Below are 15,937 nucleotides of genomic sequence, written 5' to 3'. Positions count from 1 at the left end.
ACCTGCGGATTTTTCAAAAATGGTGCGGAAAAATCTAACACGAATCCGCATAGCCCTTTTTTGGCAAAAAAAACGTATTAACTAAATACCCTGTATTTTTTTATTTTTTGACTAGCACTTGCTTATTTACTGTGACTTTTTTACAACAGAGTATTTTTTGACCTTTCTGTGCGCTTTTGTGTCTTCAAGTTCTTTGGTGGTGTGAACAGGTTTCTACAGACTTGTTCACTGTGCAAGTAGCCCATGTGTTTTTGGTTTTATAATTGTTCTCTTGTTTCTACAAGACTGGGGAGTCCACCACTCCTCTGTGGGTCATTTGCATTGTAGCTGTTCCATCCTGCATGTTCTACATGGATATTTTCTCTCTGAACCCTGCTCATACAGGTACTATACAGATGATCAGGTTTTTAAATACATCAGATAGGGATTATATACATTTGATAGGACTGCTCTATTATGGGTATACCTTGGCGATTGGTGGAGCAGCTTAACATACTTTTTTTTGCAAAAAAACGTATTAACTAAATACCCTGTATTTTTTCATTTTTTGACTAGCACTTGCTTATTTACTGTGACTTTTTTACAACAGAGTATTTTTTGACCTTTCTGTGCGCTTTTTTGTCTTCATCACTAGTTATTTCAGAACAAAATAAAAAATTACACTCCATCGCTCCTCTGACCTAGACACACCCCTTCCCCTCATAAAATACATCCCCCCCCCCGTGTATCATACCACCAGTGTCCTAGACAAAGTCAAAAAAACAGAAAACCAAAACAGAAAAAACAAGGATCCCTAAAAAATAACTTTTAATCACAATAGTTAAAATAGAGGACTTTATACAACACATATGATAAAAAAGTACAGAATGTACCTACAGAACCCTGTAATGGACTACAATGAATCCTGCCTGTCAGTGGAGGTTGGCACCCTAATTTTCCGCGGTTGGCGCCCCCACTCCTCGACGGCTCACCCTATTAAAGCCCTAAATGAAGCCTGTAATACAGGAAACCTGGTGAGCCCTAAAGTCCAATCCTATACTGATGACTACCTAACAGTGGAGGTTGGCACCCTAAATTACTGCGGTAGGCGCCCCCACTCCTCGGCGGCTGGCCCTAGGGTCCCTAATAGTCCCTGTAATAGGGATAGACAAAAGATGATGTCCCAAACACACCTCCGATACCCGTGAAAAACACAAAAAAATGGAAAAATGAAAAACAAAAAAATGAACAAGAAAAAAGAAAATCAATTGCTATCACAGCTAATATATAGCAGTATATTGTGGATACAATTGCTATCACAGCTAATATATAGCAGTATATTGTGGGTATAGCATAGTAATATATGCCACCCCAAAGATACCTCTACAGATAAGTGGGTATAACGGAGTGTCAAGATATATTATGTCCAAATCAAATTAACCTGACCAGAATATGTCTGATGACAAATGTGTATTAGTCACACAGTACCCGTCTTATTGCAATGTTCAATGAGAGACGAGTGCTCAATAACAACAGGATAGCCTTACAGAACACACTGGATCCACATCAATGTGCAACATATACATACCAGTGAACAGGCAGCATATTTCTCATCATAATAGGACATATACTTCTAAAGACATGGATCCACCAGGTGAATAAATGGATATCCAAGATAGACCAATAATTCAACACATGAATATACCTCTATTATAATCCTCAAGGTACTTGAACACAATCGTTCTGACCACATAGACAGTACGCTTAGAAATGTGTCACTGCTGTACTTATCTATTTGTTGAGGTGTATTATGGTATTTCCAAGTTGACCCAGAAATCCATGTGGAGGAATAGATGTCATCCTGACCATAGTCTGTCAGTAAATCCCCAGGTAATGCCCGACGCGTTTCCCCCCCATTGGGGATAACAGGGGTTCGTCAGGGGTTTGGCAGCTACACAGAAGATACAGGAGCTGTAGCACTCACCACGTTCCCCTCTTTTGTAGTGATGCCATGGTTTGAGAACGCCATCTCCACGTGGAGCAGGCCGGAAGTAGCGTCACAGCATCGCCTGGAACGCAATATGCGCTCCACAGCAAAAGGACGGCAGCGATAATGCATAAGCCGGATATGACATCCGCACACTAAGGATTGTACAGCTAGCGACGCTAGAGCCGGCTTACCATGGTAAACCCGCAGCGCCAGTGCAGGACCCGGATGTGACGTCCATACACTAGAGGACGCGCAGCTGAAAAAATAGGATCGGCCACAAAAACATGGCCGAAACAGCTGCGCTTGCGCACTCGGGATACCGAGGATAATACCCCACACTTAGAAACACAATGATGTGGGTAGAGATTAATTAGAATTAAAGCGCTAGTGACCCAAGGGCAATAAGTGTGAGGTAGTAATTGTGCCACCAATAATGCAATAACACAACTACTTATTTATATCTACATTTTAATGCTCAGTGGGCGTCTCAAAATATACCAAGCATGGGGAATAACACTAGTGAGTGACTTATGGACAGAAAAAAAGAAAGAAAATATAAAGTCAAATGCATACAATATATTATCCAATCAAAAAATATGATCGAAAAAATGTGAGAAATGTATAAATATACATGGCTAACTCAAGATGCCCAAACTGAAAAACCACATAAGACGGCTAAATGAAGCTAACAAAGGATAACTGTTCATTGAGGCCCAAAGGGGTCATAGATTTTAACAGATAGATCCATCTAGTCTCACGCTGTAATATGCGTCTATCCCAATCCCCAAGTCTTACTGAGGACGTAATGACCTCAATGACCTTAAAAGAAAGGCAACCAAGGTCACCCCCATGAACTGTATTGATATGTCGGGCTACAGGGGTGTCCCTACCATGTTTAATATCACCCAAGTGTTCACGAATGCGAACACGAAGTTCACGTTTTGTTTTCCCGACATAATCCTTGGGGCAAGAGCATGTACACAGATATACCACCCCCACAGTTCTACAATTGGCAAATTGTCTTGTTGAAAAGATCCTGCCCGTAGCAGAGCTCCTGAATGTCCTTGATACATCAATATGTTTGCAGAGGGAACAGTGTCCGCATCTAAATGTCCCTGTAGATCTATTACTCAACCAGGTACTCTGCTTTTCTGGGGGAATAAAGTGACTATGTACAATAGTATCCTTAATGGACCTTCCTCTTCTGTAAGTAATCGATGGTTGTGGAGATACAAACCCCCCAATCTCAGGGTCTGATCTAAGGATCTGCCAGTGTCGTTTAAATATATCATGCACCCTTCTTGACTGATCGTCAAAGGTTCCAATCAAACGTGTAATGGACGAATCCGTTTTAGCCTTAGGCACCATCAAAGTAGTTCTATTAGACCTTAATGCAGAGTAATACGCAGAATTGATAACGTCATCAGGATAGCCCCTATCCTTAAAACGATATTTGAGTTCAGTTGACTTAGTCTTAAAGTCACTCAAGGATGAACAGTTCCTACGTAAACGCAGGAACTGTCCTTTTGGAATACCCCTCTTAAGCGGAAAAGGGTGATGACTCTCCCATCTTAAAAGACTATTAGTGGCTGTCGGCTTACGGAAGATGGTAGTACTCAAAGAGCCATCCTCCTGACGCCTAATATGGACATCCAGGAAGCTAATGCTCTGTCCACCAACCTCAAACGTAAAGAATAGGCCTTCAAGAGTGGTGTTAAGATATGAAACAAAGTCCGTAAAAGAGCCTACATCACCCTTCCACAGGACCAGGATGTCGTCGATAAACCTGCCCCAGAAAATAATCCTGGGGCACCACGTTTCATCCTCGTCCCTGAAGACAAATTTGTCCTCCCACCAGCCCAGGAGCAAGTTTGCATACGTGGGGGCACAAGGGCTCCCCATCGCAGTGCCCCTGAGCTGGTGGTAATACCTCCCACTGAGCATTAAAATGTAGATATAAATAAGTAGTTGTGTTATTGCATTATTGGTGGCACAATTACTACCTCACACTTATTGCCCTTGGGTCACTAGCGCTTTAATTCTAATTAATCTCTACCCACATCATTGTGTTTCTAAGTGTGGGGTATTATCCTCGGTATCCCGAGTGCGCAAGCGCAGCTGTTTCGGCCATGTTTTTGTGGCCGATCCTATTTTTTCAGCTGCGCGTCCTCTAGTGTATGGACGTCACATCCGGGTCCTGCGCACTGGCGCTGCGGGTTTACCATGGTAAGCCGGCTCTAGCGTCGCTAGCTGTACAATCCTTAGTGTGCGGATGTCATATCCGGCTTATGCATTATCGCTGCCGTCCTTTTGCTGTGGAGCGCATATTGCGTTCCAGGCGATGCTGTGACGCTACTTCCGGCCTGCTCCACGTGGAGATGGCGTTCTCAAACCATGGCATCACTACAAAAGAGGGGAACGTGGTGAGTGCTACAGCTCCTGTATCTTCTGTGTAGCTGCCAAACCCCTGATGAACCCCTGTTATCCCCAATGGGGGGGAAACGCGTCGGGCATTACCTGGGGATTTACTGACAGACTATGGTCAGGATGACATCTATTCCTCCACATGGATTTCTGGGTCAACTTGGAAATACCATAATACACCTCAACAAATAGATAAGTACAGCAGTGACACATTTCTAAGCGTACTGTCTATGTGGTCAGAACGATTGTGTTCAAGTACCTTGAGGATTATAATAGAGGTATATTCATGTGTTGAATTATTGGTCTATCTTGGATATCCATTTATTCACCTGGTGGATCCATGTCTTTAGAAGTATATGTCCTATTATGATGAGAAATATGCTGCCTGTTCACTGGTATGTATATGTTGCACATTGATGTGGATCCAGTGTGTTCTGTAAGGCTATCCTGTTGTTATTGAGCACTCGTCTCTCATTGAACATTGCAATAAGACGGGTACTGTGTGACTAATACACATTTGTCATCAGACATATTCTGGTCAGGTTAATTTGATTTGGACATAATATATCTTGACACTCCGTTATACCCACTTATCTGTAGAGGTATCTTTGGGGTGGCATATATTACTATGCTATACCCACAATATACTGCTATATATTAGCTGTGATAGCAATTGTATCCACAATATACTGCTATATATTAGCTGTGATAGCAATTGATTTTCTTTTTTCTTGTTCATTTTTTTGTTTTTCATTTTTCCATTTTTTTGTGTTTTTCACGGGTATCGGAGGTGTGTTTGGGACATCATCTTTTGTCTATCCCTATTACAGGGACTATTAGGGACCCTAGGGCCAGCCGCCGAGGAGTGGGGGCGCCTACCGCAGTAATTTAGGGTGCCAACCTCCACTGTTAGGTAGTCATCAGTATAGGATTGGACTTTAGGGCTCACCAGGTTTCCTGTATTACAGGCTTCATTTAAGGCTTTAATAGGGTGAGCCGTCGAGGAGTGGGGGCGCCAACCGCGGAAAATTAGGGTGCCAACCTCCACTGACAGGCAGGATTCATTGTAGTCCATTACAGGGTTCTGTAGGTACATTCTGTACTTTTTTATCATATGTGTTGTATAAAGTCCTCTATTTTAACTATTGTGATTAAAAGTTATTTTTTAGGGATCCTTGTTTTTTCTGTTTTGGTTTTCTATTGCTCTAGGGATCCAAATTATTCAGATTGTTTGGTTTTTTAAAGTCAAAAAAACAAAAGTATTAGTGGAAAGTAGAACATTTACTGATCTGTGACTGAATGTTGCTGACTTTGAAGAAACATTTCGGGAAACTGAACACGAATCCGAATGTGCTAAAATTTGTGATTGGTGAACCTTTTCAGAACAAGCTTGCTCATCTCTAGTAACGAGCAGCCTGAGCACACTGATGCTTGAGAAAGTAACGTGTAGTGGCGAGCACGCTCACTTATTACTACTAACTACTCTTCTGGCTTAAAGCAAACCTGTCAGATGATACATCATGAATTTCAAAGGAAATAATACTTTAATAGCAGCCTGCTTTGAAGATTCAGACAGGTGGGTCCTTGGCAGCTTCTCCTGACCCGCCGCCCTGGAGTAGCAAGTCACTGACTATACACAGTTTTAAAAGTACGTTTTTCTCTGAAATGACACAGCATTATAATAGTCAAAAATATCTGTGAGAGAGAATACAGCCACTGCCTGATACATGCTGCTCCTGAATTGGGCAGCATGTATCTGCTGTCAGGTTCACTTTAATTCTTTACAAGGCAATTTCCATGCCAAACTTGTTTTATTTAATGATGAGATTTAACACTCCTCCTAACCTTCAGTAGGTGTCTGCATGTTAAAGTGGGAAGTATAGTATCATTCTACTTTACTGAATTGCCATACATCTCGCTACACAACTTCCTTCTGTGCTTCCATCCCAAGTTGGCTGGTAAGTTAGATCTACAGCATTAATCTTATTAGTGCAACTTGAACAACTAAGCTATTTTAAGCAATCAGTAATTATAGTCTATGGTTGTACCATATATAAAATTTGTAATTTGACTGCAAGCAAAAGTTTTTTTTAATATGACTGACTATGCCTTAAAACCTAATTGATAATCAGTAAATGATTATATTTTGTACGCATATATACATGTATATATTATATATGTCAGTGTATATCCTACATTCATATAGGATATATAGCTTCTTGCTGCAATAATATATTTTCAGTTCTTAAAATGTGTTTTTCCATGAACGAAATACATTTTACATAATTGATCTTGGAATAATAAGGCTATGTGCACACGTTTTCTTGAGGTCTGCTGATTTTTCTGCAGCTGATTTGAGAAATCCGCAGGTAAAAGGCACTGCGTTTTACCTGCGGATTTACCTTGAATTTTATGCGGCTTTTGTGCGGATTCCACCTGCGATTTTAAACCCGCGGATTCCTATAGAGGAGCAGGGGTAAACCGCTGCAGAATCTGCACAAGGAATTGACATGCTGCAGAATGTAAACCGCAGCGTTTCCGAGCGTTTTTTTCTGCAGCATTTTTCCATAGGTTTACATGGTACTGTAAACTCATGGAAAACTGCTGCGGATCCGCAGCAAAATCCACAACATGTGCACATAGCTTCATTATAAACTGTGCAGGAGGTGTGGGTTAAATCCGCGCTGCCTCAATGATGAAGTTCCAAGGATAATAAATTTAAAAGGTGGTTTATTCAACGCGTTTCAAGGTCAGTGCGACCTCTTCTTCAGGAAATTCCACATACAACATCATTTTAAATTTATCATCCTTGGAACTTCATAATTGAGGCAGCGCGGATTTAACCCACACCTCCTGCACAGTTTATATTGTCATACGGCCGTTGATCGGCTTGTGGATCTGCAGCAGCCTAAATCGCTACATGCTTTTCATTCAACAAAATCAGGTGAGTAAGTCTAAGAAAGCTCTCTTGGTTATCTAGAGGATAAGACCCTATTTTGCGCTTTGTGTCTCCATTTTTTTTCCTATAGCACATAGCTTCATAGCTTCCACAATTGGGTGTGTTAAAAAAAAAGTTTCTGTTAGATAATCTTATTAATGTGCCACTGCTGTGTGCTGTGTAATGGCTGTGTCTGACCTTGCTGGAACATGGTCTGATCATACCACATCTCCTGGGCAGGGGAGAAAGCAAAAGAGTATAGCGACATGGAATCGCAAATTATTCTTTTTGTGAGGCATAACATTTCACTGCCTGTTTTTAAGCAATGCTTTACATAAAAAAAAGAATTAGCTGTGATCCCATGCTGTCCTGTCTTTATATTCTACTAGCTGAAGAGCCCGGCGTTGCCTGGGCATAGTAAATATCTGTGGTTAGTTATAGCACCTCACTTCTCTTATTTTCCCATCACGCCTCTCATTTTCCCAATCACATCTTTCATTTTGCCCCTCACATCTCTCATTTTCTCCCTCACTCCTCTCATTCCCCCTTAACACTTGTCATTTCGACCTCACATCTGTCATTTTCCGATCACTCCACTATTTTCCCTCACTCCTCTCATTTTGCACTCACACCTTTTCATTTTCACCTCACACCTCTCATTTTCACCTCAGTATATACATGTTTGTCATCTCCCTTATATATAGTATAGACCTTTATGTCATCCCTGTATATAGTATATACCTGTATGTCATCTCCCCTGTATATAGTATATACCTGCTGTGTGTCATCTCCCCTGTATATAGTATATACCTGTATGTCATCTCCTCCTATATATAGTATATACCTGTATGTCATCTCCTTCTATATATAGTATATACCTGTATGTCATCTTCTATATATAGCATATACCTGTATGTCATCTCCTCCTGTATATAGTATATACCTGTAGGTCATCTGCTCCTGTATATAGTATATACCTGTGTGTCATCTCTCCTGTATATAGTATATATCTGTGTGTCATCTCCCCTGTATATAGTATATACCTGTGTGTCATCTCCTCCTGTATTAGACCTCGTTCACACGTTATTTGCTCAGTATTTTTACCTCAGTATTTGTAAGCTAAATTGGCAGCCTGATAATTCCCCAGCCAACAGGAAGCCCTCCCCCTGGCAGTATATATTAGCTGCTCACACATACACTTAATAGACAGGTCATGTGACTGACAGCTGCCGTATTTCCTATATGGTACATTTGTTGCTCTTGTAGTTTGTCTGCTTATTAATCAGATTTTTATTTTTGAAGGATAATACCAGACTTGTGTGTGTTTTAGGGCGAGTTTCGTTTGTCAAGTTGTGTGTGTTGAGTTGCGTGTGGCGACATGCATGAAGCGACTTTTGTGAGATGAGTTTTGTGTGGCAACATGCGTGTAGCAACTTTTTGTGTGTCGAGTTGCATGTGACAGGTTAGTGTAGCAAGTTGTGTGCAGCAAGTTTTGCGCATGGCGAGTTTTATGTGTGGTGCCTTTTGAGTATTGCAAGTTTTGTGTGAGGCAACTTTTGCATGTGTTGCAACTTTTGTGCATGTGGCAATTTTTCCGCGTGTGCAAGTTTTGCGTGTGGCGAGTTTTCCATGAGGTGAGTTTTGCACTTGTGGCGAGTTTTGCGTGAGCCTAGTTTTTGCATGTGGCGAGTTTTGCACGTGGCGAGTTTTGAGCGGCGTCTTTTGTGTTTGTGGTAGTGTGTGGCGCATTTTGTGTGTGTGTTCATATCCCCGTGTGTGGTGAGTATCCCATGTCGGGGCCCCACCTTAGCAACTGTATGGTATATACTCTTTGGCGCCATCGCTCTCATTCTTTAAGTCCCCCTTGTTCACATCTGGCAGCTGTCAATTTGCCTCCAACACTTTTCCTTTCACTTTTCCCCATTATGTAGATAGGGGCAAAATTGTTTGGTGAATTGGAAAGCGCGGGGTTAAAATTTCACCTCACAACATAGCCTATGACGCTCTCGGGGTCCAGACGTGTGAGTGTGCAAAATTTTGTGGCTGTAGCTGCGACGCCTCCAACACTTTTCCTTTCACTTTTTCCCCATTATGTAGATAGGGGCAAAATTGTTTGGTGAATTGGAAAGCGTGGGGTTAAAATTTCACCTCACAACATAGCCTATGATGCTCTCAGGGTCCAGACGTGTGACTGTGTTAAATTTTGTGGCTGTAGCTGCGACGACTCCAACACTTTTCCTTTCACTTTTTTCCCCATTATGTAGATACGGGCAAAATTATTTGGTGAATTGGAATGCGCAGGGTTAAAATTTCGCCTCACAACATAGCCTATGACGCTCTCAGGGTCCAGACGTGTGACTGTGCAAAATTTTGTGGCTGTAGCTGCGACGGTGCAGATGCCAATCCCAGACATACATACACACACACACACACACACACACGGAGGCACAAGGTCCAATTCATTATAGAACCAATATATAACTTAAATAACTAAAATAAAAGACACAGACAAATTCATTGGATAAAATAGACCGCGATATTTATTAAGGGTTACCAATAACAACTACTTTAATAACCAATTAAAATCAAATGCTTAAATCCATTAAGAATTCATAAATAAATAAATAAAAATCAAATAATTTATAAGACCTTTAAAAAGAACCAAGTCCACCCAGCATTAGCTGGGCGACTATTCCTTCTAACAAATATCGCGACGGGAATTTTTACATTTATTAGGGAGGGAGGGAGGGGCACTTTTCTTTCTTGCTGCGCACTGACTGACTGGATTGCGCAGAAGAAGGGCCTTATATACCTCAGATTTTCCCGCTCTTTTCAGTCCTGAGCCAATCAAATCAGCGGTTTTTCCCGCTCAAACCAACTGCCCCTTCTTCTCGCATTTTCTCCTGGCAGTTGCTGGTGACCTGTAAAGGACTTCAAAGCTCGGTAAGTACCATTCACATCATAGCCCTAATAGAGAAGAGGGGGGAGTGGGAGAGACCAATCAGGAGGAACAAACGGGGGGGGGGGGAAACGGAGTACCAGAAATAGACAGTAATGAATGGGCCTGTGCCCCCGTGTGTCCCCCTAGCTAAGTGCTTTGGGGGGCCTTTTCATTCAGCTTTATATATTAGATTGCGTCCTGCTCTTCCCAGGAAATAGGGACATGATCTTATCATACCATGTCCCTGCATGGTCAGACACAGCCATTAGGCCAGTCTCACACGTCCAGATAATTCAATCGGTACCGGAATTATCCGTGTCCGTGTGCCCCTACGTTTCTGTGGCACATCAGTGTGGCACACGTGCGGCACACGTGTGCCGCCCGTGTGCCCACTGGGTACCACACGCACCGTGCTGGGTACCACACGTACCAGCATCTGGTGCTGAAGCCGTGATTCATATCTTCCCTGCATCAGCATTTGCTGTAGAGAAGATATGAATAATAGTGTGTAAAATAAAGATCTATGTGTCCCCCCCGCCCTCCCACCCCCTGTGCGCCCCCCCGCTGTTCTGAAAATACTCACCTGGCTCCCACGTTGGCTGTTGCTGCTTCCTGTTCTGGCCGCAGCTTCTCCTGTATGCGGTCACGTGGGGCCGCCGATTACACTCATGAATATGCGGCTCCACCTCCCATAGGGGTGGAGCCGCATATTCATTACTGTAAATGAGGGGCCCCACGTGACCGCATACAGGAGAAGCTGCGGCCAGAACAGGAAGCAGCGACAGCCAACTATGGCACATAGATCTTTATTTTACACACTATTATTCATATCTTCTCTACAGCAAACGCTGCTGCAGGGAAGATATGAATCGCGGCTTCAGCACCAGTGGGGGGGACAGCGCTTAATGTAGCGCTGTCTCCTGCACGGCACACGGACTGCACACGGACAACATTGACTTTAATGGGTCCGTGTAATACGTGCGCTCCCACGAACACTGACATGTCTCCGTGTTTGGCACCTTTGACATCTGCACAGATGCATTGATTTTTATGTGTCTACGTGTGTCAGTGTCTCCGGTACGTGAGGAAACTGTCACCTCACGTACCGGAGACACTGACGTGTGAGACTGGCCTTACACAGTACACAGCAGGGGCACATGTATAAGGCCACGTGCACACGTTGCAGAAAGTGGTGCAGATTTTTCCAGACTTATTTTGGTAAATCCGCAGGTAAACTGCACTACGGATTACCTGCGGAATTACCGCGGATTTATCGCAATTTTTGGGTGGATTTTGTGCGGATTCCACCTGCAGTTTTATACCTGCCAATTCCTATTATGGAGCAGATGTAAACCGCTGCGGAATCCGCACAAAGAATTGACATGCTGCGGAATAAACAATGCAGCATTTCCGCGCGGTATTTTCCGCAGCATGTGCACTGTGGATTTTGTTTTTCATAGGTTTACATGGTACTGTAAACTCAGGGAAAACTGCTGCAAATCCACAGCGGCCAATCCGCTGCTGATCCGCAGCAAAATCCGCAACGTGTGCACATACCCTTAGATTATCTCAGCACAGGAACATAAAAAAAAAACCACATCCAATTGTGGATCTTATTATTCAAAGATCTATTGATTAAAATATTGACTAAAATCAACTTGATTTTATATTTATTTTATTTTATTTATATAGCGCCAACATATTCCGCAGCGCTTTACAAATTATATAGGGGGGACTTGTACAGACAATAGACATTACAGCATAACAATAATCACAGTTCAAAATAGATACCAAGAGGAATGAGGGCCCTGCTCGCAAGCTTACAAACTATGAGGAAAAAGGGAGACACGGGAAGTGGATGGTAACAATTGCTTTCGTTATTCGGACTGGCCATAGTGTAAAGGTACCGTCACACTAAGCGACGCTACAGCGATACAGACAACGATGCCGATCGCTGTTTGGTCGCTGGAGAGCTGTCACACAGACAGCTCTCCAGCGACCAACGATCCCGAGGTCCCCGAGTAACCAGTGTAAACATCGGGCACTGACTGAGCGCCGGCCGTAAAGCACAGCGGTGACGTCACCGCTGTGCTTTACGGCTGGCCGGCGCTCACCAGTCAGTGCGGGAAGCTGAAGGCGAGGGACGTGACCAGACACCGGAATGTAAGTATGTAGTGTTTTTTTTTTTTTACATTTACAACGGTAACCAGGGTAAACATCGGGTTACTAAGCGCGGCCCTGCGCTTAGTAACCCGATGTTTACCCTGGTTACCAGTGAAGACATCGCTGACTCGGCGTCACACACGCCGATCCAGCGATGTCAGCGGGAGATCAGCGACAAAATAAAGTTCTGATCTTTCCCCAGCGACCAACGATCTCCCAGCAGGGGCCTGATCGTTGGTCGCTGTCACACATAACGATTTGATTTCGTTAACGATATCGTTGCTGCGTCACAAAAAGCAACGATATCGTTAACGATATCGTTATGTGTGATGGTACCTTTAGGATCGGGAGCTCAAGTAAGGGTATGTGCACACGTTGAATGGTCCACTGTGGATTTTTCCGCTGCGGATTTGATAAATCCACAGGGAAAAAACACTGCATTTTTCCTGCGGATTTATATCGGATTTACCGCTGATTTACCGCGGTTTTTGTGCGGATTCCACTGCGGTTTTACACCTGCGGTTTTCTATTATGGAGCAGGTGTAAAACCACTGCGGATTCCGCACAAAGAATTGACATGTTGCGGAATGTAAACCGATGCACGTTTTTTTCCGCAGCATGGGCACAGCGTTTTCGGTTTCCCATAGGTTTACAGCAAAATCCGCATCATGTGCACAGAGCCTTTAGCTGCATGAACCAGTTAACAGCCTATGTAACAGTACAGACACAGAGAGCTGTTAAATGCATAAAGTGTATGAGAACATAATGAGGGATAGTTAGGTTAATGTGTTGAGGCGGTAGGCCAGTCTGAACAAATGCGTTTTTAGGGCACTCTTAAAATTGTGGGGATTGGGGATTAATCGTATTAACCTGGGTAGCGAATTCCAAAGAATTGGCGCAGCACGTGAAAAGTCTTGGAGACGGGAGTGGGAGGTTCTGATAATTGAGGATGCTAACCTCAGGTCATTAGCAGAACGGAGAGCACTGGTAGGGTGGTAGACTGAGACCAGGGAGGAGATGTAGGGTGGTGCTGAGCCATGGAGTATACTGTATATAGTGTATGTTTCCATATTTACAAAGTATATATAACGTGTATAGTGTATATCTGTATATGTGCTGCATATATAGTTCTGTAATTGTAGTGTTGTGATAATAGGAAACAGTAGTTTACCGTATTTTGCGTATTATGAAATGCTCCGGATTATAAGACGCACCCCAAATTTTAAGTAGAAAAATAGGAAAAAAACTTTTTGTAATAAAATAGTGGTGCTTCTTATAATCCATGCGTCATATTGCTTATCGGGGTGGTGGCTGCAGTGAAGCCGGGTCCCAGGGTCGCTGCTGGAGGATGCAAGAGTGGAGTGTTGCTGCAGGCCGCAGGCTGGGATGAAGGGGTGGTGGGATGTGTTGCGCTCTGCTGCAGGTATTTGGTGCTGCGTGCCGCTGTGGGTGTTCATTGCTGCGGGGGCTCTGCCAACATTTTGTTAAAGACCAGAGCCCCCGCAGTTTATTTATTTATTTTTACTCATTTATATAGCGCTATTAATTCCACAGTGCTTTACAGACATTAGTGGCACTGGCCCCAATGAGGCTCACAATTTAAATTCCCTATCTTTGGTATGTAAGAGGAAACCGGAGTACCCGAAGAAAACCCATGCAATCATGGGGAGAACATACAAACTCCTTGCAGATGTTGTCCTTGGTGGAATTTGAACCCAGGACTCCAGTGCTGCAAAGCTGCAATGCTAACCACTGAGCCATCGTGCCACACCAGTTGCATGGCAAGGTTTCCTATGTGGTCAACTCCTGGGAAAATGCTGCCGGGGGGCGGCGTATGCACAGATGGAGATCTCGGCACCAAGATCTCGGGAGATGAGATTTCAGTGCTGAAACCTCATTTCCCGAGATCTTGGAGATCTCCATCTGCTCATGCTCAGCCATTTTCTCAGAGTCCACCCCATAGGAGACCATGCAGCTGTGGGAGCTCTGGCCTTTCACAAAATGTCGGCAGAGCCCCCGCAGCACCGTGCACCCGCAGCTCTGAACACCCGCACATACGATCACCCCTTCATCCCAGCCTGCGGCCTGCAGAAACCCTGGACCCTGCTCCACCGCAGCCGTTAAAGTATATCTGCATTATAAGATGCACCCCCATTTTCCCCCAAAATTTTTGGTAAAAAAAAGTGCGTCTTATAATCTGAAAAATACGGTATGTCTAATACCTGTTTTTAAATTAGGGCCTGTCCACACTGTCTTTCTTTACTGCTCCCAGTGGGTTCTGCCTGAATCCTGTATAGAGCCATAGATTGCAATGACAGGAATGGAGTTCAAATGAATTCCACATGTGATGTTTTTTTGTTCTGAACGTGTCCGTCTGTCCCAACAGCCACAGAAAAGTGGACACATTTAGGCCTGGATCACACATACGCGAGTGACGGCCGAGTCTCGCAGGTAAAAGCTCAGCTCTGGAGCCGGCACACCGGAGCGGAGCGTGCAGCTGCACAGCAATACATGGAGCTGCACGCTCCACTCCCAAGTGCCAGTGCCAGAGGAGGGATTTCACCTGCGAGACTCGGCCGTATCTCGTGTATGTGTGATCCTGGATTAGACAAAAAAAACCACAATCAGACTCTGAGGGTAGGTGCACATGATCAGTAATCACTGCGGGTTGGACACTGTGTACTTGTGCAGCATCCAGAGGTTACAGCATAATAGATGGGATCTCAAGAAATCCCATGCCCACTATGTGTCCATAGACGCCCACAGCTCACCCATGAGACGGACATGCGGCTCATCTTTCTAGATCGTAACATGTCTATTTATCTTGTGGAGATGCGATAAATGTCACCCTTACAATGTACTGGACGCAGTGATTCCACATGGTTCAGTGGTCACATGTGGAGTCACCTGCATTCAATAGCTGGCAGCGGACATGTGCTGCTTCCAAATCGCTGTCAATCCCTGATCGTGTGCACTTGGCCTAAGAAAGTAAATCAGTCAATTTCAGAAAAAAGACAAACAAATTAATTTGACCTCTGCTTGTGTCGGTGCAGTCTGTGGCCCCGTTGGGGATTTATGTGAATCCTAGTTTAGGGGGATTCAGGCAGAGCCCCCAGACACAGTGCAGAATCGCAGTATGAACAGGGCTTAATATCCTATTGTGTGGAATATTGCAGTCTACTATACCATTCCGCGCTGTGCCAGTCACTATACTATTCCGCGCTGCCCCAGTGCAGCAGCAAGACATGGACACTGGCCACAAGGACACAGGCTGTCATCTTTCAGCATTTCTGCATTTCTTTTTTTCTCTATGCAAATGAATGCAAAGCAAAAATGCAAGTGAAAAGGGTACAAAAACACTGAATATTTCCTGCCAACACTGTAGATCAATCCGCAGCAAAAATGGTGCGTGTGAACGGACACTACAGGGGTTTTCTGAGAATGTAAAAGTAATTAGCATGAAATGATAAATCACCCACAGCTCCAGCACTGATGCTCCTGG

The 15,937-nt window shown here is 43.8% G+C and overlaps 1 protein-coding gene across 3 annotated transcripts in view; it reads left to right on the top strand.

Annotated features, from left to right (window-relative positions):
* The first annotated feature begins 6,254 nt into the window (after nt 1-6,254).
* Nucleotides 6,255-15,937, top strand: part of LOC138664640 (NXPE family member 2-like) — a 353,512-nt gene continuing 343,829 nt past the window's right edge. Inside the window, exon 1 of one of the 3 annotated variants that reach the window (XM_069751521.1) lies at nt 6,255-6,351. The gene's annotated coding sequence lies outside the window, so the exon portion shown is untranslated. The remainder of the gene's footprint in view (nt 6,352-15,937) is intronic. The other 2 variants (XM_069751522.1, XM_069751520.1) reach the window with 2 other exon arrangements.

The sequence above is a fragment of the Ranitomeya imitator genome, chromosome 2, assembly GCF_032444005.1.
Source record: "Ranitomeya imitator isolate aRanImi1 chromosome 2, aRanImi1.pri, whole genome shotgun sequence".
Taxonomy (NCBI): Eukaryota; Metazoa; Chordata; class Amphibia; order Anura; family Dendrobatidae; genus Ranitomeya; species Ranitomeya imitator.
The sequence above is the reverse complement of the archived record's forward strand: the minus strand, read 5'-3'. Positions and strand labels throughout refer to the sequence as shown.